General features: G+C 39.1%; 1 protein-coding gene across 3 annotated transcripts in view; it reads right to left on the bottom strand.

Annotated features, from left to right (window-relative positions):
• The window catches only part of RORA (RAR related orphan receptor A), a 391,429-nt gene that overhangs the window by 93,481 nt on the left and 270,013 nt on the right, over positions 1-27,935 (bottom strand). The gene's annotated exons all lie outside the window — the stretch shown is intronic.

Here is a 27,935-nt window from a genome sequence, read left to right as displayed (position 1 = left end):
GAACAAAAATGATGATGCTTTGTCACAAAAAGAACAGCTCCTCTGGGAAAAGATTAAATCAATGTACTTAACCTTTACGTTCCAGAGGACTGCCAAATCACCTCACTTTGGCAAGGACGCTCGTGTGAACAATCATCAACTAAATTAAAAATGTGGGAGAGAAATCTAGTTGAATTCCTTCTGGGAATTACTCTTGCGGATACATATCGAACACCAATGGAGGGGAAGAACATAACAACATTTCCCATAAATCCAAGGTTTATCATTCTTCAGATACCTCCCACCAATTAAGTCCACGCAGACCTTAAAAGCCAGTATCATGTATGAATATTCAGGCAAGCTCTAAACGTGCTTATACATACAACACAAATAGCACCTCTAGCCCACTTACCAGCAAGGTTTCAGCTGGAACAGCAAGAAAACAGTCAAAGATGCTGTGACACACCGAGTTTGAGAAGCCTACGATTGCTGCGCTAGGAAGGTGACTTGTCCATTTCGATGACAGGCAAAACAGGTCAGGTACATACAGATGCATTTGCATGCCAGTAACCACATCCAGCTAAGGGTCAGCAAATGAGAGGTGAAAATGATAACTTTTCAAACCCTTTGACTGCCCCAAAGCACATGCGATTACATCAGAATACAATTATACTAGTTCCGCTACCCAAAACCAGCCATACAGCTATTTTTACACAGCACCGAATGGCGCCATTTAGATAGATATACCTGTAGTTTTAATACAAAAAGCAGATCATCAAAACCTACTGAGTAGTTTCAGCTGACTGGGAGACTGGCACACATCAGAAGAGGGCATTTAGCTCTGGTACATCTACAGTTCCACATTCTGCTCATCAAAACTTTACTTAGTTGTATGGCAGTTGATGGAAGTCCTTCCAGAGATTTAAGAATTCTGCAAATGAAAAAATATCCCTGACTTGAAGAGTTTCCCCTTTAAGCTGTTAATGACTTAGTCATTCACCAAGAAAACTAACAAGCAATATGGTAGGGAGAACAAGAGGGTGACAAGGTTGCTTCTGCATGAAGTTGGGTAGTTCTACATTTTAATCTTTCCAATCTTTACATTTACATCTTTCGAAATATAATTCTTCTAAAGAACCAGTCATGGTCTGAAGGTTTTATGAAAAAATCTCCTTTCTTATTTCTCCTGTCAGCCATGGGACATACGGCAGTAAAGCTGGCAGAAAGCATCTTCTGGGCATACTGTATCAAGAATGAAAGCAAACTCTTCCAGCTGCTACAGCATTGTTGTAATCGGTTTGATGGACAATATTATTTTCAGCTGCTGTCAGCTTTCTGGAAACTTTGGCCGTGTAAGGGTGCATCACCAACACTTCTGCTTTGTCCCTTGTGCAGCTGTTAAACTGCAGGAGATAACGTTTTTTCCATAGCAGAAGGGCAATAACCATTCCCTCCGCTCTAGCAGCAGGCTTGGGATTGCACGCAGGCAACATGGAGAAGCTCTGGCAATTTAAGAGACCTACGTTTCAGCTGGGAAAGAACTCCAGGCACCCACTAATTTCCAAGTGCCTCTTGTCTCCCAGGTAGCATGGGCCTGGATAATACACTCCCCACAGGCTCCACAGGAGACCGGGCATTATTGTAAGGAGGCCTTTAACAGCTGATCATCACTGCACACTGCATTTCGATTTTTACAGAGTAGTTATATGTCTTGCAACATTTAATCTGGCAATGCTGACTCCTGGTGGAGATTTGCCAGAGTTGAAACACAGGTTCTAAAGGTCATCTTAAAATATATCGGCAGAGGGCCTGGGAAGGAAGGGGGTTGGAGCTCAAAAGCGGGAGAGCAAGTTTTCCCCATTCAGGGAGTTCTTGAACAACACCTCTCATTTTGGCTCCCTGTCTTCACGGGTCAGGGTCTGATAGATCGCAAGTCAGGAGAGCATCAGGAAAGAGGCATGCTTTTCCAAGATCCTTAGTGAGAGAAAATTAACTCCCATTTTAATTCCATCATTTGCCTAGGGCAAAAGGATGCTATGCAAGAAAAAAGGCTTCTAGTTTTGAATGAATAAGGGCCACGAGCACGGTGGAGGTGCACCCTTTGACAGGTTCACTGTGTTTTGAGGGTTTGGGTGTGACAGCATTTCTCCACATTCCCCTGGACTACTACAGGAAAGCCAGCACTTTGCGTTAAGTGTTTCTCCTCTAAACATGCTCTGAACAGAACATACAGAGCTGTGTTCCCTCATTGGCCTATCACACACGTGGTGAGCTCTTGGCTCACACAACCAGCCCATTCACTCAAGAAAAATATACACCCGCCTATGCAAATACAGCCCGTGGCAGGTTTCTTCAATTATCATGTCTCAGTCTCTCAGTGCAAATCCTTAAGAAATCCCACTTTATTCTAGCACTGTTGCTTTGATACCTCCATTTTAGGGCTAGTGGACGTGAGACAACTGGAATTTAGATATGCCCTTGCCCGAGTCAGAGGAAAGTTTATGGCCAAATATGTTCTCATTAGCTTTCTGGCAGAGATACTGGAACTATTGCTGGCCTGTACATGCCTGTATTAGCAAATGGTGTGCATAATGTTCCTACCACATCTCTAGCTGGAAGCTGTTCTGGCTATGACTTATGCCATTTTGAGTATTAAACATGCCTTTGAAAGATTAAGGTGGAAATTTTCAAAAGAGTCTAAGGAAGACAGGTGCTCAGATCATAATGGAAGTCAGTGGAGCTTAGCTTCTGAAATTCTACCTTAATTAATTTTGGTTCCAATTCAAACAGGACATTAAAAAAGTTAAGTCACGTTCGGAATATCAGAAACCACATTACTAACTTAAATTTTGCAATTTCTAAGGGATTAATACTTAGGTAAAGCCAGAAACCTTCAGACCCCATTTCCTTTCTGTGTGTCAGCCAGGTTAACAAAACACAGAGTAGAAAGAATGTATCGCCTGGCTCTCTGCTCACCTTCAACAGTTCCTGTCACCGAGTCATTTGCCTCTACTGCTATAACTTTACGCAACGCCAATCTCATAATGACCCAGTGCTGGCTTAAAAAAATACACATGCTCTACGTCTCTGAAACTGCAGTTATTGGAGAGGCTGTCAGGCAAAGAAAATACTTATTTGTATTATACATTGATATTCTTCAGTTGCATAGCAGTGTTACTTACCTTTTTTGTGTATTGACCATTAAACTTTGCTGTGACAGATTCATATTACTGAGGTGCACAGTAAAACTTGGCTAGGAAATGCAGCTGTTCAATACAGATGGCAAGAGCAGTAGTGGTAGGGCTAGGACAGTTGCTTTCTCTCTCAGCACTAACATCATATAAACTGATATATCAAGAATCAGTCCTGTCTTCACCTCCAAAGGTTAGATTTGGTACACTTTTGTTAAGGAAGGAAGGGATAAGTCTTGCAGAGAGATTATAACACCGGGCACAGCAAAGCGGTGATTATTCTGCCTGCAGAATCAGCGTCCTCTGGAAAGGTGCACAATAGCACATAAGAAAGTAAATATGTTTAGAATGGGTCTGAGAGAGAGGGAGGATCCTCTTCTGCTTGCATCTCTTTCCGCTGAGGAAACCTTTCTTCCCTTTGTAACCATCTTCCTCTTGCCACTTAACAAGTAGAAAAACTGATTGAGGAAGAACAGTAACAATGCGGGAGCTATCTGAAGAGGAGGCGAGGGTGGTATTTAGACAAACCACCAGTTCTTACGCTCATTATCTTCTCACCAAATGAAATCTTCTTACCCACCTGTGCATTGTTCTCATCCAGCTGCCCTACTTCTGTTTATTATGTAGCATTCATTAACTGGTTCTAGGGATAGCAATTGAGAGTGAGTAATTATCTCCCTAGCAGAAAGAATAAGGGTCAGATTCTTAAAGGTGACTGCTGAAGGTTTAAAAAAAATAGAAATGAGAAAACAAATCAGGCCTATTTTGCCACTTGGTGCTGCATAAAGAAAGCCTAGATTTAAAGAAAGAGATATACTTTATTTATACTCTAAAAATTTTGCATTGCCAAAGCAGATTTTGATGGGACACTCACAGATTTCAGAGGCTCTATGCTGTCAGCTCTCCTTTCTGGATGGATAAATACAGTATGGCCACTCTGTCTCTATTCAGAAGGTCAATTCAGTTATCAATGGTAAATCACAGTCTTCAGCTCTGTTACACTAAAACTTTAGCACATGTTATCACGCATCCAGATAACATGATTTAAAATAGCAGTAAAGATATGGTAGCACAGTATTTACCGGTGATTGAAGTGCATAGGTAAGGCCACTGGAGGGTTATTAATCTGGTTGCTGGAAGATACCAAGCTTGTGCTGTTGTGAGGTTGCTGCTATTATTACCTATGCTAGTTGTTTTTTTATTATAATACAAACTTTCTAAGCCCATGATACATTCTTGGCCGAGAATACTGCCATTGTTATATTTCATTTTAGTATTCCTCAAGTAGTTTCCTCATTAGTAATTACAGAATGCCACTAGTTGCAGTGGTGAATCATAATGGCCCACCATAGCCTACTGCTAAGGAAAGTGGTGGGAGAAGGGTAAGCAAAGATGGAGCAGTCTAAGAAAAAGGAGATGTATCACTAGCATATAAAAGTTTGGGGGCAACTTTGACGCAGTGATAAGCAATCCCAATTCAGAAAGTCTTCAACAACTTGACAAAGGTCTCCTTTGCAGCAGTGAATGTTTCAGATACTTGATTTTTTTTCTTTGTTACAAAGCATGGTCCTACCTTCCCTTGAGACTCCCTCCTAAATACCAGAGAGTGCTTCTTTTGGCACTGTCAGGGCCTGGCCTTCTACATGGAAAATATTTTTTGTAATTATAAATACTACTGTGTTCTTCTACATAAAGAATAATGTAAAAGGCTTTCAAATGAGGAAGAAAGGGAAGAGAGGCTTTCCAAACTAGTTTTTGTGTCTTGTGAAGCAGCTATTACTAAGGACAAGCCTGGATTTTGTGAGAGGAGGACAGACAGAGGAGAAGGGATCACATTTAATAAGTATCTGATTAAGTTCTATAGCAAGGGAGAGAGAAACGAACTTGCAAAGTGGAGCAATGCAGCAGAAAAACATTTTCTGATTGGAAATTATTAGCATTAACACAAAAAAAAAATGTTAAGCAGCAGCATCAATCAACATTACTCATTCCCACTTAAAGCAGTCTGAATTAAAGCCCTATCTAAAAGCAGTACATTTGTTAGAGCCTGGATATCTACACAATAAAAACTTGCTAATGGAAAGCAAAGCAGGTACATGGAAGTTTCAGCAGGGGCTACTTCATCCCACAGAAATTTCAATTAGCTGACAGTGCCGAAATTTTCCCTATTTACAGTTGTTGACAGCAGCAAAAATGAAAAATAAGGAGCATAGTCAGGAAAAAAGTAGCACCCAGTTGGTCTACGTAATGATTAGAAAGTCATCTCTCAGAGAAGGGATAAACAGCACAGAGGACTATCACATAACCAGGAAATAGGGGAAGTTCTGCTCTGAACACATGGTGCTGGCTGAAACCAGGGTAGTAGTTGGAACACTAAACAGCACTAGACCCGTAGTTTCAAGAAAGGAAAACTGCTTCCAAGGGCAGCTGACAGAGCTCGCTTGGCCTTCTCAGCTTAACCGTGTAGAGGGAAAAGCTCACATGCCACTTGGACTGTGGGACAACACAAGTGCTAGTGCGGCAGATGCAGATTAGCTCCAAGGCCATGGATTGATGTTTACCCTCAGATCAGCAGCACGCAGCAGTAACACAACCCTCAATTCCTGTTTGTAGGACCACTTCTGAGGCAGTTTAAGTAACGACTCCCTAATCTACAGTGGAAAAAACCCTAAGCAGTCAGAATTGCTGGCCAGGGCTAATTGGGCCGATTTTGCCGGAAGGGGTCTAGGGCACGTTCACACAATACCACAGGTAGGAGCTGGAAAAGGATTTGTATCACTTCAGTTTCTGTATGTCTTGATTCTCCTATAGATGAGAGTGCTTCTCTGCCTTGTTCAGATTTTGAGATATTAAAAACTGTGAAATACTTGGCTCTGATAGTAATGAGGGCAACCCTAGATATGATTACACAGATGGACAGATTCTGCTCAAAATTTGGCATTTGTCATTTTTCAGACGAACTTGTGCAACCAACATGCTCCCACAAGACAGACTGATCCTTACTGACAGGTATGTCCCCTTTGAGACACTGTGGTTTATGGACTAGTTTTGGGGGTTTTTTTAATGCGATTTGTTTCTGGTGTGCTGAGAAACGTGCATGAAAGGTCATGTTTGGAAAACCCCATCATCAGTTACCCTAGCTTAGCTACAGATAACAGCAGCTAAGCTGATGCCAAGACTGATCAAGTTACTACAAAATATATTCTCATTTATACTTAATTGGACTACTTTTTTTTGATAGTCAGTATTGAGTCCTTTAAATTAACCCTTTCAATTGCTAATGTGAAGTATGAGTTGGAAAGTCAATTTAAACACTAATTGGGACTTACATGAACCTCTTCACAGCTTCATCTAAGCTATGGCTCCTGTATTGAAAGTCCACCAAATCAGTCCTGAAATGGGCTAAACGCTATGTGCTGATCAGGAATGAAATAAAATGTCAATGAAAATTTCAGAACACTGTGGAAAGTCTTGGCAACAACTGTAATTATTAGTGCTCCAGAGATTCGCTGTTTGTCTTGATTATTTTTCCATTTGCAATGGCAATTTTTAAAGATTTAATTTGAAAATTACAATCTTGGAATCAGAAATCATCCAGTAAAGAGTTGAAAAGCACACAAGTCAGACCCAGGCTCTTGCCCCTGTCTAATACTTCTGCTTTTTGATCCCTACACTGGGGGTAGAGCACTTTTTTAGCAACCCTGTTACTGATAGATGAAGAACAATTGCATATGTGTGCCAGTACAGCTAAGTAATTATTAGAAGCAGACACGGTAATGTTCCTCCTCAGAGTAAAAAAAGGTTTTATGTAGCATGGGTTTCATTACAGTGTTTTTCAGGGGAAAAAAAACATTCTGTCTAGGCTCATCAGGGAAATCATACTTGTTTCCAGCTAGCAGAACTACAGATTTGCATTGTCATTCAGAAAGACTTGTAGAGATCTGAGCTGACAGATCCAAGTTCATAGTAGTTTATAATACTTATTAGTAAGCAAACCATCTGTGTTTAGTAGGCAAAGCCAGAATTCTTTCCCCCAGAAATAAATATATTTGCAGCAGGTAATTGTTAATGTCATTCAAGTTCTTTTAGAATCACTAATACTCTACAACCAAAAAAAAACCCCATCGCCTGAGTTACTCAGCCTGCTGGCTAGGGACCATGGTAAGGCATAGGACAGCAGCCTATGAAAACATTACAAAAAAAGAGTACTAATAGTAAAAGTAACAAATACACACTTCACAGAAACTTGGGTATGTGTCAATACCAAAGCACAGCTGTGAACTGATTCACAATCACTGGCAGTGACCTACAAAGGAATTTTTTGTGGCTGGCATTTTTAATTAAAATCTTTGTAATTATAACAATAAGATTTTGCAATGCAGCTGTTTTACCTGAATGCTTTAAACTTTATTTACCACCTCCCCCTTCAGCTGCCAAATTGTACTGAATACAAAGGAATTCTGGATTTTTTTTTTCCTGAGGATTACATGGTAGCTGGCTAAAAGAGATTCAGAAACACCGCACTAAGGAGTTAAAAACCTTAATAACATAACGGTTAAAATTCTATTAGATGAAAAATCTTACTATTTCTGGTACACTTGAGTCAAGGAAGGATGCGCCGTCTGTACAGGGGACAATAGGAGTATTCCCTGGCTTACAGCCAGCTCATAATTCATAGAGTAGCATTATCAGCCAAAGTTAATTTTTTTTTTGATTAATCATCTGCCAGAGCTTGAGAGTTTGTGGCTAATTGTTCCATTCTTGACTGCAGAATGAATTAGAGAACAATATGCAGTCCTAAGCCAGGGAGGGAAAACATAAAGCAAACTCATGAGGACATAATGAATAGTTCAGGTTAGTTAGGTACTTTGCTCTTCTGTTCATAAAGATGTGGTGAAAATCCACTGCTCCAAGGAACAGCAAGCATAAGCGATAGATGTTAAAATCCTACGCTGTGTGCTCACAGGTGACTGGACTCATGTTTGACAGCTTGGTTTATGGAATAATAGGTTTGAGCAAGGAAGAAAGGAGAGCAGGATCACATTAGAAGGTTAACTCAGATTTAAGGAGTAACTGACTGTGGCAGCAGGTGTCCGAGGAATGATGAATGGGCAGCAATATAAAACAGACACCTTTCATTACAGGTGGATGAAAAATACTGTTTAAAAGGATATTACAGAGCAGCTCTTGTGGCTATATCTCTATGCTAGCAACGTAAATTAAAGGTCTGTCAGTACTGCCTTGTGGAAGTGAAGGACTGAAAAACAAAATTCTCAGTTGCACCAACCATCACTATTAGTGCCTTCCCAGCCAAATCATCACATTTCTAGTGTGAGGATTTTTCAAATTTTTTAATTCTTTAAAATATATTTTTGAACAAAAAAGAAATATAACATTAAAAATGCAAATGTAAAGAAACAAAAACAGACTACCACATTTACACGAGCCACAGTAGGGTCATTGTCCATGACGCCCTCTCATTCACATTAATAACAACATGTCTACAAAAGAGCATGGAAAAACAAGATGAAAGCTAGATAAACATAATATATTGACATTTTGAGAAAAAAAATCATGCATTCTCTGCTTGGGCTTCCCCTTTCCATTGAGAAGGAAGTCTTGGAGGAAAAGGAAACACCTACCAGTGCCAACAAATAGAACTATTAAAGTAATGACAGAAAAGGACAGCAATGTTCAGATTAAACCTTCAAAAGAAATGCCAAAGTTATGATGACCTAAACATAAATAACCAAAGCCTGATACTATTAGATACTTTTGGGGTGAAGAAACAAAGTTGACTGACTGTAGAGAATGAACTAGCATTGACGCAGAACAAAAACAGTGACTCAGAGGAAAATGTGTCCTCCTAGAATCTGAGGAGATTCTTGAACCCCATTTCTATGTAACACTATAAAAAAAGGAAGGGTAGGGACATGCTTTTTTAGCTCACCATGAACATGCAAATGGATGAAGGCACTTGAGATTGCTGAGCTGCTCAAAGTACCAAAGAGACAACTGCCAGGACTACTGATACGCTTATGCAGAGCCTGACAGCAAATGACAATCCATATATTCAAATATGAAAGAAAATGTTATCTTGGAGGAGCTAATTATCACATCTTTTTACAAGTTACTCAGCCAAACAACATATCGTCAGCACTGTAACAAATCACACCAAGTCGGTATTTACTAGGGCTAATTTCAAGTGAGTAAGCGAAGGCAGTGAAATCTTTACTGCAGTACATTAAACTGCCCCCCAAAATTCTGAATCAGAGACTATATGCACATAGATAATGACAAGAAAAAGGTCGCACCTGTACACCTGCAAAATAATTGGGTTCTGTGTGGAAAACTTTTCTTTACAGAACACCCCTTTGTTTTCTTCTTTTCTTCATGGATGTCCATTGCTATGAGCAATGGAAGCAACATACCCCATAACAAACAACGTAGCTTTGGGGCCTGAAATTCATACAAAAATAATAGAGAAGAGCATTAAAACCTCCATTTCAGTGATCATTTTCATGATGTGCAGGGGTCACAACATCCTCTCTCCCCGCTACCCCAATAAATGTTTTCTCTGTATATGGTAATATTACCAACACTGAATTCCAGCACTTCCATACATACTGGAGTGAACTCTACGTTCTTATACTGGATATGCTATACAATAGAAAGAAAAAAAGTGGAAGATCAATCTGACTTTCCTTTACAAACCAAAGAACAATATAAAGAGCATTCTCCAACCATCAGTTGATTCTGAAGAGGGGCAATGCTAAAAGATTAATATGATTAACCTTCAGCAGTTATTATACAGTGTAATGAAGGAACATTTTACATTTATAGAAAACTATGTCCTTTCACAAACCTGTTCACTTTACAATGCATCTGTGCATACGGGTGGCTTCTGGAGAAGCAGAGTCGTCAGGTGTCCCCATGATGTGACTGAAATGGGCAGCAGTCATGAGGACCACCTGAGAGAGAACGTAAAGGCTAGAGGAAAGCAAGGAGACCTGCCACAGGCAGTTTAGTGGAGTTGGTACTGAAAACACTTTTTTGCTAGGAAATTTCCAGTCCCATTCAGAAATAGCATTTGCAGCTTTTTAGTGTGTGTCTCCAACAGTGTTTTAGTTCAGACCAGGAGTGTGCTTTTGAAGCAGCTCTCCCCATTGCTTCACTATGTTTTGGTTTGCATCATAAAGTGGCCTCAGAGTGCATGAACAGGATTCCTTTCCAATGAAACTAAACTGAAAGATGCACTCCCAGACAACATGTAATTCACTCCAGCTGCAACAGGCTTCGTGATACCAGACTAGAGCTATTCTAAAGTCAACAAACAGACCAACCCTGAAACAGGTATAGTGTAGATGTCAGATCCTCTGTGTCAAGTGCTCTGCCATATATCGGAAAATTATTCCGCTACTATGTGGCAAAAAATCATAGTACAAATACAGAGTATAACCAGTACAAAGTTTATGACATCATGTCTCAGCACCACTTATATAATTTTCATCCTTCCTTTAAAATTAAATGGTTTCATACCATAAAGATTCATACCAACACACCTGTATTCTGATATGTGGTACAATACCTATGACAGTTACACACATAGGTCAACACTCAAAAAAAATACTGGCAATTGCAGCAGAATTATAGCTAGTCTTGCACATTCACTGTGTCTAGCGGCAAGACGAAATGAAAAATGGCTGTTATGCAAATGTCTATAAACATTCACTACCTCCTTCAGATAATCAAACACCCGTTTCAGTCACCTAAATCTGATAGTGATAAATTTACTATCTGCTTTGTGTTTGTGTGTAACAATAAATAACCAGCATGTGCCCTGAGGGCTAGGATTTCACGAATCATTAAACTTGTCACCAGGTGGATGTCTGTCATTAACTATGTTTTAACCTGTTAGGAGATACACGTAAGGATAGAACTGAGAAAGTTATCTGTAAGTAATGCTCAGGAAAGAATCAAGTTCTGCAATTTGATCCGTGAAGGGAAGAACCATGGTCTTACACAGATATCACAGCAGCCACAGCCATGGAGGGTTAACTAGGAAACTGGGTTTTCTCACAGCTCCCCATGAGACTCCACATAGGGGCAAGTGTGGACAAATAACCCGCAGAGAGAGTTTGAAAGATGAGCAGGTGCTAGGCAAACTCTGTGTGAGGAACTTAGAGCATCCATACTACTTCGAGTCAAGTGCTACAACTTTTTCCAGCAAAAAGAAACTGTCTTCAGTTTTGCTGCACAGGAGAGACAACCACAGAATAGAGTGAAAAAGACATTGAAAGACATTTCCTGTGTGATGTGAAAACTGGATTTAAATCCCATCCATTAGGGTTCAAACCAAACCAAACCATTCAGTTAATTCCACTATGAAACTTAAAATTCATTGTAGAGAAATGTATTAAAGGCTTTTCTGCAATCACTGGAAGAGGAAATATAGTTGCAACGTGCATGTAAAATATGTGCACGTTTTCCCTATAGGGATAATACATAAACTAAATAGCTATTTATTTCCTAATTATTTGCATAATGTGATAGGGTAATATATGCAACTGCACTCATACCTGTGAATTACTCCTGAAAATTTTTGCATGTGAAGAATGAGCCATTTCTAAGTAGACTCATATTCAATTAAACCATATGTTCAACATCAGTTTATACTATAAAATATAGCACAGCATGATAGAAGCAAAATTGATTTTACTGCCTTTTAACCCATATATACTGGAAATGTCAAGATCAGTAGGGTGATAGTGTTGTGGGTTTTTTTATAGTGTAAGAAAGACAGGGGTGGGAGAGCTAAAAGGGCTTTTCTTGTACAAGTATTTCCTATATTAGTCAGTGAAGATAAAATTCTCTTTACTATGACCTTTGCATTGTCTTTGTTCCATTTGCATCACATACTTTCTTAATCTTTTCTTTAACAGCCTGATGCCCACCACACCTGTCAGGAGAGCAATGACAAACTTGGATGTGTGGGCAGTTCCCATATAACAAGGATCACTTACTGATAAACTACAGCTTATTCAACATGCCCTGCCTTACTGACAGAGGACTTCTTTGCTATAAGCTTACCGAGCAGGCTCTGCTCTCTCTTCCAGGAGCCAGTGTGCTTTGAAAGTAATTTTTCAGCCTGTTACAGTGTGACCCATGAACCTGCTGTTACAATTCCCAAATGTTTGGGCAATACCAAAACCCTTGCTGTAGTCCTTAAGATCTGTCAGCTCCAGCAGCATAGGGTATGTACAGTCACGTGGAGCCATTCCTCCCAGCTTCCTCGCTTTTAAAAGCAATTTCTGAAATGCATGAGCTGAGTGATAAAGTTAAATGTGCAAAGACACTTCAAGCTCCACCAGCAACCCCGATATTTATAGTCAGCCCTTCGTAAGCGCAAATGACACTGACGCCACCTTTTTATCAGCTTAAATATTTGAGGATACTCAGACTAAAGAGTTTCTATTATCTTAATACAAGCCTCAGACAAACATGCCTCAATTACCACCAGCTGCTAATTGACAAGAGCCTAATTCCTCCTCCTCCATGTGTGAGACTTCAGACCTTTTCATGTCTGAACATTGACAATCTGACAGTTTTAAGCTTACATCATAAAACACTGACACAGTGAATATGCCAATTTCAAGATGACTGCCATGAAAACATAAACTGTTTGACATTTAATAAGCTTGTGTTTTCATAGAAATACAATGTGTTAGAGATGATTTGTTTCCATGAAAACACATGGTTAGAAATGAAATGGAAATACTTTTCTCAACACTAAGCACAAAAAAAAGAGTCATCTGTGAAACAAACTAAAAATCAAGAAGTTTAGGATTCACATTTATATTAAATAACCAGTGAAGGGTCAAATACAACAGCTAATGGAATTATTTTTACCTCTTTTAAAATTTTTAAGAAAGATGTTTTTGGAAATTCATTTAAAAGCACCAAAGGACACGAGTGCTGCATTTGATAATGCAAAGTAGAGAGTGCTAACACACACGGATGGGGAGGTTTGGGAGAACTATATTAACCTATTGGCACATAGTCTAATAAGATCCTAGTTTCTTTCCTTACTGAAGTTAATACCTGGATAATAGAGTGAAAAAAACCTAAATACAATATGCTGTACCACTGTGGGCATAAAGGAGAAGCTATACCACTTTGCAATGAACAGGATCTTCTGGCTCTTAAACCAAGGGCAGTTTTTCTACTGATTCCAAAAGGTACACAACTTTCCTCTTTCCTTTATGTCACTGCACCTATCTTTGATCATCTCTTTTCTCTGGTGGGAAAAGTCTCATGAGGAAAATCAAGAATGCAACAATTAAAGAAGCGAAGGCTTCACATAGGAAGGAAAGCCTTTAAAGAAAAAGGATGATTTTATGAATATGATATGTTTGGAGTATGGATAGCATCAGATTTAAATTAGTAGTTGCTGTTACATGCAGATTCCTACAGGAAGTATCCTAGATGTGCTTTTTTGAAAGAGGCTAAGCACTTCTGCTCTAATCTTGTAATCTGGGCATGCTTACCTTGATGCATGTGAGTAGTGGTGTGATGAGTTATGATCTCACTGGAAGGAAACAGTTTAAGAGGAAGAAGTTTAAGAGCTTTAATGAATCAAAGACAAAATTTGCCATCACTTAGTTCCTGTTGCCATTCCTTTACACACAATTTGACCACCTGCTTCAGCTGAAGCTTCTGTTTCTTTAAGAATCAGCACACAACTTTCAAGTAAATAGTAACTACATCCTTCCCTGTTTCTTTTTGCCTCTCCTTTCCTTCTGTCTCTCTAAAGCTCTAAGAATAACAGCAATCATGATAGAAATATAACCTCAAAACTATTTAGAAGCAAATGTGTAGCAAGCACACAAAAGCCATCAAAGAGGCTGTCCATTAAACTGTGTTCAGTGATCGCAAACTGGAAAACAATAGAAGATAAAAGCAGAAAAGACTAACTTGAGCTAAAACTACTTAAATAGTCAACTAAAAACTTTTCCTGGATTTATTATCCAGCAATGAACTAACCTAATAAAGGGAATGGTTATTTTTGGGTATGTCACTCAGAACTAGCTTACTGATTTTTTTTTTTTTTTTTTTTTTTTTTGGCTTTGGGCAAATTATATTTGCAGTTTGGTAATTTATCTATTAAGAAATAGAGCCATTTTTTAATGGCAAGTCCCTAGGAGAAAGATTTTGTGTGGGGATTAGCAAAGGGACAGGAAAGCGAAGAGGGAGAATGGAACGATACAGGTGCTACAAACTTTTGTAGTGGGTATTAAAGTCTCTCAACAATTGCCCAAATCCCACCATCGGGAGGGGTCCATGTCAAACTAACACTTAGTCATTCAATTTATAACTGCTAAATAGACCTTCGGGTTGTCAAAAAGAGCACTATCAAGTTTGATTTGGAGAGAAGCATCACAGAGGCTTACTATGCCAGTGCCATTAAGTCATTTTGTATACGCAAGCCAAATCTAACGCAACAGAACACGTAAGATTTACTGGACAACCTATACCTCCCCACAATACATTAGAAATAGAAATGTAGATAGTCTTTTGTTGCTTATCCAGAACATACAGTAAAATATCAATCACATTCATATGCTCAGCTTTGGGATTTCAAGACCAGGAACTCAATACTTTGAGTCAAGAAAACAAGTAGCTACATTCTCAGTTTGGCACTTACCAGAATACAATACCATGTACCAGGCTGGACCCGTAGCCTAACTGCAGATTTAACCTCGGAGTGAGGAAAGCAGTCTATTTGCAAAACAAGTGATAGGTTCCTACCTGGAGTGACTATCATACAACTTCCCATCCAACATCAGTGAAAAGCAGCAAATTAACATGCAGTAAGGGGAATTTTCTTGGCAGACTGGGATTGCCAGGTATTAGTTTCACAAAGAATATTAATAAGTTTGCGAACTATTTGTTCCCAAGTCAAGGTTCTCTGTGTCTCTTTTCTAAGGTTCCCTGTTAGAAATGGCTGGGGATTTTTTGGTGACAACATTGTTTGCTTGTCCAAGATGAAATATTCCAGAGGAATATACATTACCACTTCATTAAGGATGGGATTTCATACTAAAATCTACTCTCAAAACAGCTGACAGTGAGGTGGGGAAGTCATGTTAACAGGACATGGGAATTTAAAGTTGAAGTACTGCACTGCCTTCTTTCTATGCCAGCTCTTAAAGTCACGTCACCACAATCCCATGTGAAGGACTACTCACTCTGAGTTAACAAGGGGTTTTCTTACCTTCCTCCTGAAAACTGCAAAAAACCTCTGAGACTATTTCAGTGAAATGTTTTTTGAAATATCAAAAACTCTGTTTAACAGGAAAATTATTTTCAGCCAGCCTTTAGTACCCTTATGTCCTCAAACAGCATGTAAAATCATCTTTTTGGATGACCCCTTTACTTCAATTTTTACTTCAAGGACCAGAACTCTGGAGTAAGCCAGCAATATAGGGAGGGAAAAGGAAAAACGGGTCAGAGTGAAAGAAATGGTAAGAGTTTAAACAGGAAACTTGCCTTATCTGCGAAAGTTGTCTTTGCAGCCAGCAAGTATCACACCTACATATCAGTTAGGTAACAGTAACAAAGATAAGGAAACAGTTCTTCAGACAAACATTGGTGGGAAGGATGGTTATCAACTGATGCCTATATCTAAAAGGAAATCACTAAATGGCTTTGGTCATATACTGGCTTTCTGAAACCAGAGGTTTCCCTACCCCTGTTGCATAGAGATTAAATAAAGCCTAATTTGAATTTCCAGAAAACTGCAAGAACACCACCACTGTTGTGAACTGGCTTTTGAAGTCAGTGGTAAACATGTCAAAAAAAAAAAAAAAAAAAAAAAAAAAAAAAAAAAAAAAAAAAAAAAAAAAAAAAAAAAAAAAAGAGGAAATTGCTTTGAGGGGTGTGCCTAGTCTCTTGTTCAGCAAGTCACACTGCTACAACTTGTAACTGATAGTTGATGTTAACCTTAGACAAGAACCTATCATGCACAGAGGGGAAGCTAAGCCAGATAGCAAAAAGGTCTCACAACAGTCTTTGTTTCTGCAGCAAAGTCATCATCCTCTTTGTCAAGGCTTCCTGTTTAATTTACTGCTTATATTTTTTACAACAACTCATGGAAGGTTCAGTTCTATTTCCATTCAAGTTAAGGATTTTACCATTAATGGCAGTAAGGTTAAGAAAGGAAGCTTCCTGAAGTCCCAGTTGCAATCGCTTAAAACCGTAACGTCTGTTTAGGTGAGATCTATTCCTTTGATAAAGTGAACAGTGAATCCAAAACCAGACAATACAGTAATTTAAGGCATTGGGGTTAAAGACCACATCTAGGTTCTACAACTATAGCATCTTATAATAGCAAGAGATAAAGTACAAGAGATATTCACACTGGAATGTGAAGGTATTCAGAATGGAGGATGTAATTTTGGTACTTGCTAATGCTGACCCTTTCCCTCTCTGTCTGTCTCTGTGTATAAAACATATTTAGAAAAAAGTTATTTCAATATTGTGATGCTTATTTCAATGTGTGCTAATAAGCACATCTGTATATGCCAAATCATGCATATTTTAACTGTGCTTTTATAGTGCACATACAGCTGATTGAAAGGAAATCATTCTGGCATTACAGAAAAATGGTGGTGTTTTGTCATATCATGAAAGCACTATATTTCTTTCCTGTCTTAAATTGAAACACAACTATTAAAATACAACAGGAAATTCAACTACTCCCCTATACTAAAATAACACCAGGCACCATGTTTTCTGAGTCTTTCAGTTCAATGAAGAATTTTGCATAAGCAATTTGTATGTGAGCATAGTTTAGGTAAGCAGATGACCACCTTCCCATCCCTCGTGCAAATTACAAACACAAATGCAGATAGCATCTATGTACTCAGAAACTCTAACTAAAGCATCTGTCACTACCTTTTGATCCATGTAAAAGCCAAGAATCACCTGTACTCCCACTTAACTATAACTCATATCTGGCAAGACTTCTGAAAAGCTGTCTGGACTGTTCTCCCTGCCTGCTCCTCCTCCCCCCCCCCCCCCCCCCCCCCCCCCCACCCCCCCCCCCCCCCCACCCCCCACCCCCCCGCCCCCCCACACGCCCCCCCCCCAGTTAACCAATATGGACAAAGATGTAGCATTTTGTCAATATACCTCAAAACTATTCAACTGTTATGAAGAAAGAAAAAGAAAGTTGAAATTTAAAAAGCGTATCCCAAATTCCATTGAGATTCTATTTAATTTTGTGCTAATCTGTTTCTGTTCCTACTTTTCAACTGCAAATTTTAGTTCTTCAGACTGACCCACACTGCCCTTTGAAGCTTTTTGTCCCTTTTAGGTGAGCCTTAATTACTATACTTCATCATGTTAGGAGACTTAGAGGGAGAAAAGCTCTGACCAGCAAACCTGTTTTTAAAATAAGATATTTACAAATGTCACTATCATTTGGTCATAAGACTAAGAGCAAGCTATTGTTATGAGTTAGAGTGACTACCTGATCTGCCATAAGGAGCCGCCTTATATGTTGTCTGCATGAAACTGTGTTCCCAGCTGCCGTCAACTTTTAAATAATTCCAGGTTGATGTTCTCAGAGAAAGGCTGCAAAAACTTCCAATATTTTTACAGTCCTAATAAGGTCAGCCATCAACATATATTAAAAAGCCCTTTTCAGGTTCAATAGTTGTTACAGAATGGCAACTGCACAAGTCTAGCAATGCACTGTCAAATAAATGAGTCTATTAGGAATGATGGAATCAGTCCCTGGTTTCAAAATTCAGATAATAAAATGTGCTTTTTTGGTTCAGATACCAAACTTGGAGAAGTCCATATGACTAAGCTGGCTGTAGAATCATTAGAATTCAGCCTTACTACGAGAAAAATGCAATACTGAGTTATAAGAAACAATGTCATGAAGGGAAGAAAGCTCTAAGGACAGATTCTTCTCGATGTGTGAAAAAAGGTAGCAGTGATAAAGCCATGGGAATAAACCCTCTACTTTGGGAAAACGCTTTGACTTTTGATCTTTGAACAAATGGGCAACCAGGCCTAAAGATCATGGTTTAATCCTAATTTTAATCCTAATTTAATCCCAACCCTTCACTGTATTTGGTAGCAATTCATTCACAAAGACTTACCTTTCTATAAAGACTGAGGTGACTTTAAGGAACTGTTCAAATCAAACTGACACAGTCTTGCACAAGTCTTGTTTAGTAAGTACAATTGTCTCTTAGGAAACCATTGCAAGGATATAGTCAAATGGCTTCCAGTGTATTGATAGTTCTCTGTATGTATAGTTAGAGCTGCCTAGACTCAGACTATTCAGAGCCAAAATACGCAACACACCTATTAAAGAAGAAAGTTGTGAGCAGTAACACTTCCTATTTGTTTTCACATTGTTTGCATTGAAAAATGTCCAGAAAGTAAAAGCAGATTTGGAGAAGTCTTATCTGTCAGTTTTCTAGTGCCCAAGCCACTCAAAAACTGCAAAGAAAAATTTAACTTCGTGACTTTGCCAAGAGTAACTTCTACTGCTCTCAGAGTTGGATTAAAGCCTTAGAGTGTGGAGAGTATCACCTATTTTGAAGCTTGCATTCAGCCCGTAACACAGTTCTCTCCTGTAACCAATGACCATACCAAAATTGTGGATGGCTGTTCTTATCAAGCTGGAAACATTAACTACATAAAACAGCTGTGAGTTCTAAAGACAGGAGACTTTAAAAACAACAACAACAAAAGAGAATGTGTTTTAAGGGCTGATCAAGGCATGTTTCAGCCAATAGGAATCCTTAAAGCAGCTGCAACAGAATTCAGATCAGTCCTATGCTTTCTCTGTTGGAGTGCTTTGCACAAGGCACAAGGGGTGTTTGTGATTTAATTCAGTATATCAGACAAATGGCCTTAGGAATTAATTGATAGAAAAGAGAAGGGTACAAAAGGTGTAAGAACAACTTCCTAGGGAATTATAAGGCAAGACTTGGGTATAAGAGAACACTGAAGACATTCCCAATGTATTTATGCCTACGTCCACAAACAGTTTAAATTTAGTTTTGAGTCACATCTACAATCTCTTAATATCCATCCACCACACTGTCTAACCTCCTAATGCTCTCCAAACACTTCATCATCCCTTAAAACATGGGCCTTCAAATCATTTTTTAAACTTGAAAGAGAATGTCTCTGCCCATCTTGTACACTTCCACAGGACAGGCCAGAAAAAGAAATTAAGTGTGAGCAGAATTGGAATATATTGATTTGTACCCTCTATTAATATGTATTAGAAGTATGGAAAGGGTCAGGACTTACCCCCAGATAAAGACCTGCAAAATTTAAGACAGCATCCTTTCTCCTGCCTTGTCTAATTGAATTTGCTAGGTAACAGTAACTTAGAAGTATCTGAACTATAATCCAACATACACACACACACACACACGCATTTTAACAGTGGATGATTAATATTTTGCACATGTTTATCAGTCTTCGTTTGCCAAAATTAATTTTCATCTGTTTGCAGTTTTTTATCTTGCTGTAGTTTGCACGCTACTTTGCTATAAAGGCACAGAAAAAACCTATCTTAAGGTATTCACCAGAAAACTCACAGTAAAATAAGTCCATAATTAATGGTTACAGCCAAAAGGCCCATGTAGGTAGAAGCTGCTCCATATACTCAGAACAGAATCAGAGAAGAGACCTGACATTAGCTTCAAGTGCAGCTAATAGACAGAGTTCCCCATGGGACTTCCAGGGCAGTGCATTTAATTGCCTGTTCTATCAGCCTTAGAGAAAACGAAATGTTCCTTCCAACTGTGCCAAAAGGTTGGAGCCCAGGTAGAAGCCAAGCTTTTGGGTAGCTAATAGAAGATTAGAGGCACCGGATTTGTCTCACCTCTGACCAGTTATTCTGTGAGGGCATAAAATATGCATTAATAAAAAGTTTTCCCGACGCTTTACCCACAGCTGCTTCCACACGGGCTGAGGGCCAGTCTCTCTCACAAACATGAGAACTTTCACACAGAAAATGTTTCACTGCTGTAGACCTACCATGAAGAACCAGAGCATCCACAGATTTCCAGCTATATCCACGTCATGAAAGTTACACATTCACACACAGCATTGTCACTCTGCGTACTCTTTCTCCCAAGCCAGCCAGAAACATTTTCTGATTTTAAAACATTCCCCCCTCTCCTCATTATGTGACAATGCCTTAATCTTTGCCCTTGTACTCAATAACTTGGCCACCACAACAAGAAGGCAACATACATTCTCTTTCAGGCAACAAACAAGTCACTGGCATAGTGTTTTGTGTGGCAGGGAATAAAACTGATCGATTGATGATGCTGACACCCAAAACACTTTTTACGGAGATGGCGTCAAAGTGGAATTAAAGGTACAATATCTAGCTGCTGATGAAGATATTTTTCTTTGGCTCACAGGAAAAAAGAAAAAAAAAATAAAATCAAGTGTAGCAGTAGTTCAGTAAAAGTTTTGAACAAGAGAAAAGCCCTAGATAGTTGTCTTCGGATTCTTCACCAGGGCAAACAGTGCTTCAAGGACAAGTAGGAAAGTAGCTGCTATTTGAGGCAACTTCATTATAAAATCATTTTTAATAAGCAATCTGAACAAAGAGAGGGAGTGCTCTTGCAGAGAAGCCCCCAAGGGATCTTACGGCTGCCCAGTAAAGTTATTAGGAGGTTACACACAGGGGACCAAACAGCTATTTTATTGGCCTCAGGGGACAGGGTTTAGTTTTCACCTGTTCTCTTTAGGCCTTGGTGCTAACAGCAGATCCTGTTAACCATCAGTTTTCTGCAGGCTCCTATTTGGTGAGGGAAAAGTATCATTTGTTTACTTTAGCCAGCACACGAAAACACATGAGGTAAAGTAGACAGTACAATGCACAGTAGATGTACTAAGTAATTATAAATCGTATCAGGAAAAAAAAACCCCACAGTTATTTTCCCTTTAATGCAATTAAGCAAAATAACTAACAAACTTCAAGAAATCTTTAGCAATGGCTATAGATATAAAGTGGAAAGTGAAATCAGAGAAAAAGAGAAATCCAGGTCTTGGGTTCAATTAAGCTGCAAACCCTAATATGCTTGTAGAACTTTGGTGAACCACAGTTCTGGCATATTTGGACATCTGAGAAGCTGAATAGCTGTCTCCTGCCCCAGATCAGCCTCTTGGTTTCGAAGAAGCGATGTCCTTTTCTTAGCAACTGCTTAGAGCCAAAGATATAGGAAGGACGTGATTTAGGAATGGATCTCCGCTCAGGACAGTACTAAGACCATGCCTATGCCTAAAGAACAAGACACTGCCTTTTTTGGCTAGTCATGCTGCAGCGACAATGAAGATACGGCACTCCAAGCTCCAGTCAAAGGCTTAAGGGCCTGTCACGATAATGGGTATCTATTGAAACACCTGAACTTTGTCACTCCGACTTCTGAGGTCTTGTTACATATAGTAGGCAGTATACAGTCAAGTTGATCTCCCTATGGTATAATCAAACCTTTCAACTGCAGTGTAAACTTAAAACATGAATTGACCGTTTAGCCCAAAGGTAAGTCTCACTGAAGTACACAGAGTCAAGATACTTCTCTAGACCAACACCTACTACAAGATGAGTGGAGGAATAGTCCCAGAGCTTGATATGGGAGTGAGGGAAGGGGTTGGGATAGGTGCTTGCTGTGGGATCTCAGATAGCGGAAGGGATGGGTTTACTTCCACCCTTTGCCGACAAAGCTGCCAGCTCTTCATGCAAATGCTTTTATTTAGTGATAATTAAAAGCACACAGTCCCCACTTAATTTTCCAGCAGAACCTCATGTCATTAAAATCAGCACCTAGATTTGGAAACATTTCTTATCTGCCAGAAATTAACTGAAAGGATAATTTCAGTGTAAGTAAGGAATATTTCATCCAAAATTAAGGAATTCATACAGAGATGCCTACTGACATTTTTAAGAATGTTTAAGAAAAATTACTCTAGAATAATCATTTTGGTAAATCATGAAAAGCAGAGAAGTCCCAAGTCTGAAATAAAGGGCAAATATCTTAGAGTTACAAAGGACTCTTAATCTAGAGAGAGTTTTAGTACAAGTATTTTCTCTTAAATCTGGATATATCTTGGGTTATGAAAATATAAAATACACAGTGCTGAATGTGATACTAGTTTCAGCTGGGATAGAGTTAACTGTCTTCCTAGTAGCTGGTACGGTGCTATGTTTTGAGTTCAGTATGTGAAGAATGTTGATAACACTGATGTTTTCAGTTGTTGCTAGGTAGTGTTCAAACTAAAGTCAAGGATTTTTCAGCTTCTCATGCCCAGCCAGTGAGAAAGCTGGAGGGACACAAGAAGTTGGCACAGGACACAGCCAGGACAGCTGACCCAAACTGGCCAACGGGGTATTCCGTACCGTGTGACATCCCATCTCATATAGGAACTGGGAAGTGGGGGCGGGGAGACGCCGCTCGGGGGACTTGCTGGGTGCCGGTCGGCGGGTGGTGAGCAATTGCACTGCGCATCATTTATACATTCCAATCCTTTCATTATTGCTGTTGTCATTTTATTAGTGTTATCATTATCATTATTAGTTTCTTCTTTTCTGTTCTATTAAACCGTTCTTATCTCAACCCGTGGGTTTTGCTTCTTTTTCCCGATTTTCTCCCCCATCCCACTGGGTGGGGGGGGAGTGAGTGAGCGGCTGCGTGGTGCTTAGTTGCTGGCTGGGGTTAAACCATGACACAAGTACATTTATTTGCATTACAAGCAAACATGGAAAATAAAGGATGAACAAAATTAGTCCACAGATCAGTAATAGTGGCTTTCTCACTGTTGTACCTACCACAATACAATCTACAAAGCACAATCACCAGACACCGTTTCTGCCAGTATCACACATTACCAAGCAGTGACACAGAATAAAGCAGCAAGTGTCAAAACCTGTGGTAGTTCAGGGAGTAGGTAACAACAAGTGGTAACGTGCTGAAATGTGACAGTCCACACCAAACCTGTCCAGGTACTGAGAAGGTATAGCTGCCCTGGCCTAAGTCTCCCTCAGGAAGGTAATGCAAAGTATTCTATACACGTAGGTTTGAGATGAAGCCGAACTTCCCAACAGCTTAACTGATCAGATTGCTGTGAATGGAGAATGAGGTGTACATTTTGAACACCATTTTGCAGCAGCCTTTAATGTCTGACTCACTTGAGTCAGAGGTTTAGGAAAGAATAGTGACAAAGTAGCACAACTAAAAGGTTCTATTACCAATAGGAAATCCTTATCATAAAGGCATGAGAGAACAGACTGGGCTGGGAGGTCTTAATCTTAAATTTTCCTGAAAAGTGAGCTGGCCCAGGTAGAGGAACTGAGGTACTTTGCTATCCATCACTGGGACAGCCCAAAGAAACATGCTCTTTCTCTCCAAATGGTGATAATTTAGTCTAAGTGCATGAAGTAGGCAGTTGTCAAATAGTTTTGGCCTCAGCTCACAAAGGTCCATCATCCACACCGTGTGTTGACAATGATCTGTAGGTGCACTGCCACTGGGAAGTTAAACCCAATGAGCAGGCCCTAGTTCAGAGTAGCACCTGGGTTAATCTAGTCCAGGTAAGAGCACCCTCACAGATCCCTGCCTCTGCACCGACAAGTATGTGTCACTAGGAGCTAGGGCTCCCAATTCTTTTCTGCTGCAGAACAACATACCAAGGGAAGGTAGGAGCCGTTGCATGGCTTTCTGGAGACATGGATGGAACATTGTGTGAAAGGAAGGATTGATTTCTATCTTAAAAATGCCAGGTAAGCAAATAGTTGAATGTACCTGGATCTCTATGCAGATATGAACTCCAGCTATATAATCAAACTCCTTTGAAGCTTCTAACTGTGGTTCATTGCAATTCAAATAGTCCGAGAAAGAAGGTTCCATTACATCGTGGATTCGTTACAATATTAGCCTTCTGGGTGCATCTGCAGGAAACCACTCCTTACTTTGATAGGCGGTCAAGTCAAATTCATTTAAGAATATAAAAATAAGGTGATTTATCTGTGTGATAGTTCTGAGTCACAAGTGGTCTGGTAGAGGCCATCAAACTCATTGCATGAAGAATGGCAAGATTTAGATTTAAGATGCCAGAAATGAAATACTACACACTTCAGGGCTAAGCGTAAACCCAAGTCAGTAGGCACTAAATGCCGGGTCCTTTGCAGCCTTCTGTTCCCCATAATTTCAGACCTTTATTATCACTCATACAATGATGCCTGTCTGAATTTGCAAAAAGTCTGAAGCTGTGCATCAAAGTTACCATTCACTTTGAGTACTTTTCTATTCAGAGCAGGAAACATGAGAGGAAGAGGGTTGTATTACAAATATCAGTGCTAATTAAACGATCAGAAAAGAATCTAAGTGTCAGTCAGTTCTCAAGTCAAAAAAGAACGGAAACGCCAGAAGTCCCACTTTGTATGGAAGATGAGATAGATAGGACTTGGCCTCTACCATCTGACTTAGCTAGACTAAAGGTTATATAAGGTGATGGTTAACCTAACAAATCACCATGTGAGCCCAAGAGAGAATAGTTCTACAAATAGACAGACGGCATGAAGTTTTACTTCAAAAGACTGTTTAACCTACTGAGGGAAAAACTGCATTTTGAGGTGGACAAAATTTATTCCCTTAGGGCTGCTTGGAAGAGTATTACACTCCTTGTTTAAAAATGGCAGGTTTTGTAACGCTCAAACTCTGATAAAGAGAGGACGTGGAGAAGCAGTTAATAAAACAGAACACTTGGATAAAATCAGTTGTATCAAGAAGAATGAAAATCTATCAGGTTCTATTGAGTTAGTTACATTATGAAAGACCTGTATTTCTTCAGCTCTATATTGCATGTGTACAAATACTGAACTACTGTTTGATTCAGAAATGACCTAAGCACCTGTCATCAGCACAGTAGTTCAATTTCAGCTGACAGATCACTTTTGTTACAGACTAATGCCAAGAAGGGGGTAAAATATACCCAAAATCTCAAACAATAAAACCGGGAAGAACTAAGTAGTGGAGACAGACCACCACCGATTTAAAAATCTGCACAATTAAAATGGCTATTAGGATGAAGTCTGAAAAGGATTTATCTGATGTTTCAAATGCATAATGTATCAAACTTTCTGGCATTATACTTCAGTAACTAAGTCAAAAGGTCATTAGAAATAAGTGCTAGTTTACAGTCAGTCAACACCGTCATATGCCATACATTGTAAACTTGGAATAAGACGACTTCATCCATATTTCTAATTTCTAAACAGTAATGCAAACAACGTACGTACACTTCACAAAGTGTTTGTGAGAATGTTTTTTGAAATTTATTTGCAGAAATCCTACTCTATGTAACTTAATTTGGATATGTTACATATACTGATACAGAGTGATAGGCAAACACTAGATCGACTTGATACACAAAAACTCTCTTGTCATTTGTATTTGTTAACAACTCAGATTTGAGTTGTAATTTTTGCATTTAGGTGTTTATATAATTTTTTTCCATGTCATTCTAAACTGTGAATTTTGATGTCTACTTCTTCTATTCAATAATAAAAAAAAAATTCTAGGCAATAAGAAAAAAAAAAAAAACAACTTATTGTGCATGATGCCAAAATGCCAAAGATGCAAAATTTAAATTAATTCCTCTCTATAAGAATTTGTCATAACAGGAATGAATTCTAAAAGAACTTTAACCAAAACTGAATGAAACCTCATACATATTTGCTAGGAAACGTAGCCTGCATTTTCATCATGCCAGTTACAGCATATTGCTCCTTCTATTTTAATTCTTTCTTAATGGGCAAGCTTATCTTCCCATTATTCAGGGAACTTTTTTGTTCATGCTTCAGCAATTGCATGACAACTGATTAACAAATCGGGGAACTACTCTTTGACAGTTCTCTTAGAATGGCACAAACAGAGTTCTCAACACAGAAGATGCTGGGACCCTACTTTCTCTCTTAACTAGATTAAAGGCCCTATATGGTGAACAGTAGCTAATCATCTAACACAGTTGATGAATACATCTTTTTTTTTATCATAGGCCTCAAACATAGCATCCACTGAGATAGACATGATGACAACACTTTATCAGTCTGGCACAGCACAAGAGCATATTTCCTATGCTCTCTAGGTCAGTGGTTACTATTTAATCTTCTCTACAAAAAGTATCAAATACTGGAACTGGAGATGTGACTCTTCTAGCAGGTCAGTACATGGCACTGCTGTATACAAAATATATAGCGTGATTGCAGCTCATTTCCAGGTGGCACGTTACAAACCACCATGTACAGTCATTAGCCTCTATACAAGAGAGACCCAAGACTGAGCTAGCATAAATACCGAATTACTTACCACCTCTAGAGAGGGTGGTCGCTCCAGGCCAGGGTTGAGCTCATGGGCAAGGCTGTGCAAGGAAGCTGTCTGTACAATGCCTGGCCTGCGGATATACAGAGGACTTCAGTCTCCTGTACTGTCAATCTCAATCAGCATGAGCTCAAATATTCACCAAAAATCTAAGGGTCAAATTCTGCCCTCAGACGCCTAGCTGTAGCTCCCATTAAGTTCAGTGGAAACCATATATGCATTCAGCCGAAGAGGATCTGACCCTAAGAATGCATTAAGCAGCAAGGCCACCTAAGCAGAGGAGGACCATCATGCTCTAAAAGTTTGTGACATTTAACATTTGCTTCAAAACTCATACAAATCAGCTTCTCATTTGAAATTCTTAAATCAAGCAACTGTATTTTGTAACTCTATATGGTGAGAATTCATAATCTCAAGTCAGATATTTCATTACATTAATATTTTAAAACCAGGAATGAAATAAGAATGAAATTAATCTAAGGCACTTTATGACACCACTTTAATCCTAGAAGCTGTGGTGAACATACTTCAAATGCATAACCCTGTTAAAACGCATGTATCTTTGTAAATTTTGTGCAGCCTGCCACCTGTTTTGTTAGAAGGCCTTCATGAGACTAATAGCCTCAGCTTTAGCCTACTCCTGTTTCAGATCTAGGGCAAGTACAATTCCTACGTTACCAGATTTCCAAACCTCCACGGTACTTGAAGAATCTCAACATATCTCCTTCAGCTAGAAACCGTAACATTTTCTTGGAATTGTGCTTTTAACTCACTGCAGAGTAGATGAGAGTTGATCCCCAATAATGATGTCTTTGAAGAAGATTTGGAATAAATGTATACACAGGTAAATGCACGCATCCACTTCCATTTCCAAGGTTGCCATTTATGAAGACTGTTTGTTTATATGGTTGAGAGCAAAACAATAACCTCCTCATTTTCATCAAGAGCTCCTTAAGCACAAGGACAGAATGATTTATCTTACAGATTAACACATAGGAAGGGACAGAAGACTTTCAATTAATTAATTTATTTTTATTGGATATATACTGCATATATAACAGACGTACAAAAATATAACCACTCTCCTCACCTGTATTTTCTGGATACATTACTTATCAGCTAGCTGTAAGGTATACATACTAGAATAAGGAATTCTGCCTTTCTTCACAACTTTCTTCTGCCCTCTGATTTAACACATATGCGAACGCACACACATATACACACACATGCACTGTATATTCATTTAGACAACCGTTCAGGCGAGGACTGGAACCTCTCTAAAGCAGAAAACCCACCAGAATTTTTAAAACGGAGCCTTCTCAGACCAGACCGACAC

Source organism: Aquila chrysaetos, chromosome 5 (assembly GCF_900496995.4).
Source record: "Aquila chrysaetos chrysaetos chromosome 5, bAquChr1.4, whole genome shotgun sequence".
Lineage (NCBI taxonomy): Eukaryota > Metazoa > Chordata > Aves > Accipitriformes > Accipitridae > Aquila > Aquila chrysaetos.
Note: the sequence above shows the minus strand (reverse complement) of the source record. Positions and strands in the feature narration are given on the sequence as shown.